Below are 2,500 nucleotides of genomic sequence, written 5' to 3'. Positions count from 1 at the left end.
CGGTCCGAGCGCTCAGTGTGAGCAGAGCATTACTGAGCCCTGACCCACAAGCAGGTTGTAGCGTATCCCACCCGCAGACATGTGACGTTGTCACACGACCAGTTGTCACTAATCGACTCATTGCTGATAATCATATGCCATACACCGGGGAAAGCTGCCGCAAGGGGTAGCTACGTAGTGCAGTCGCACCTCTACTACTGTACAGAGATAGAACACCACGAGACTGCAACCAGATTAAACTGATACATGGCGCTGATAACTAATAGATGCAGAGCCATCGGAATATAGATGACATACGACATACAACTGTCCCTATACATGCTGACAGTCTGTGCACACAATGTGAACTACACGTCACCCAGACACCCTATCACACACTACTCTCTGGCTGTAACAGACACAGACACAATATCTAAGCACCACCATGGAACAACATCCAGTGCATCCTCTCCGCCACATTACACCATTCACACTATGATAACAAAACCAGGAGGTCCACCCCCAAAACAGAATATCTCACTCTTCCAACAACCATCATTACGCAGATAAGCCACAAACACCCACACATGTGCTACACAGGGGTGCAGCCAACACCACCACACTGGCGTGTCTCACAGCATATAAGCAATGGCAGGAATGAAAGACACAGGTCTGCCACTCCCTTGCCACACCCACGGAACCGGCGCACCACCTCCCCTGAGCCAAAGGTGCATCCTGACGTGACACATCTCGGGGTGCCTCAGGCGTCCACTTACCATCATCACTATGAACGAACCTCGTCCCCTCCCCCCCTCATACACCATCCCTTAACCTAACCCATGTTGCGCCTTAACCTAGCCTATGTTGCGCCTTAACCTAGCCTATGTTGCGCCTTAACCTAGCCTATGTTGCGCCTTAACCTAGCCTATGTTGCGCCTTAACCTAGCCTATGTTGTGCCTTAACCTAGCCTATGTTGCGCCTTAACCTAGCCTATGTTGCGCCTTAACCTAGCCTATGTTGCGCCTTAACCTAGCCTATGTTGCGCCTTAACCTAGCCTATGTTGCGCCTTAACCTAGCCTATGTTGCGCCTTAACCTAGCCTATGTTGCGCCTTAACCTAGCCTATGTTGCGCCTTAACCTAGCCTATGTTGCGCCTTAACCTAGCCTATGTTGCGCCTTAACCTAGCCTATGTTGCGCCTTAACCTAGCCTATGTTGCGCCTTAACCTAGCCTATGTTGCGCCTTAACCTAGCCTATGTTGCGCCTTAACCTAGCCTATGTTGCGCCTTAACCTAGCCTATGTTGCGCCTTAACCTAGCCTATGTTGCGCCTTAACCTAACCTATGTTGCGCCTTAACCTAACCTATGTTGCGCCTTAACCTAACCTATGTTGCGCCTTAACCTAACCTATGTTGCGCCTTAACCTAACCTATGTTGCGCCTTAACCTAACCTATGTTGCGCCTTAACCTAACCTATGTTGCGCCCTAACCTAACCTATGTTGGGCCCTAACCTAACCTACGTTGGGCCCTAACCTAACCTACGTTGGGCCCTAACCTAACCTACGTTGGGCCCTAACCTAACCTACGTTGGGCCCTAACCTAACCTACGTTGGGCCCTAACCTAACCTACGTTGGGCCCTAACCTAACCTACGTTGGGCCCTAACCTAACCTACGTTGGGCCCTAACCTAACCTACGTTGGGCCCTAACCTAACCTACGTTGGGCCCTAACCTAACCTGTAATTGTTATATGAATTGAAACATTCATGTAGCGTTGCCTAATCGCAACCCTCTCAACATAGGTCAGTGCTCGCACTCTCTGGTGTCCTGCGTATTGATTCATGTTACGGTGCGTACCCTCACAACATCTAGCGAGTGGTGCGTACGTTCCACATGGTCCCGCTATCCACTGTAATGTGTACTGCTGTAAGACTTATATCGCTCCCCTGTCGCCTCTAGTTCGTCAGGCGGGAGTTTGCGTGTTCAATGAGCTTCGCAGCTGTGCAATGGCATTCGCATACGTACGCGGGCCACCTTCCACGTGTTCTCTCGTGCATACGTCGCAGCATGTATGTGGGCTGATGTGGCGTGTCGTGACGCATATCATCCAGGCATGCAAGACCCACTGAATTTGCAAATGTAGATGGACGTCTACGTTTGCTGCCCAAGTTACGCAAATGAACTGGAAATCCGTTGTTGCGCGGTTGTATACGCTGGAGGTGAATCATTGATTGCGACAATCGGTACAGGTATTAACTGGTTGCTTCAGCGACACCCGTCATACCCACGAACGTGAGTGGGCATGTGGGTATGAAGCGATACGCGGCGGTGGCTGGGTGGGACCGTCCCCGGCCGGTGAGGGGGGAGCGCCCGGCGTGCTGGCCGCGCGCTGCGTGGGTGCACGCGCTACAGCCGGCTGGTGGGGGCGCCCAGTGGCAGGCGCGCCGGCCGACGGACGCGGCAGGCGGCGCAGCTGCGCGCCGGCGCACCCAACGCGCGGCGCCGTGCGGCCAAAGTGG

Source organism: Schistocerca nitens, chromosome 7 (genome assembly GCF_023898315.1).
Source record: "Schistocerca nitens isolate TAMUIC-IGC-003100 chromosome 7, iqSchNite1.1, whole genome shotgun sequence".
Classification (NCBI taxonomy): Eukaryota; Metazoa; Arthropoda; class Insecta; order Orthoptera; family Acrididae; genus Schistocerca; species Schistocerca nitens.
This window is presented reverse-complemented; position numbering follows the sequence as displayed.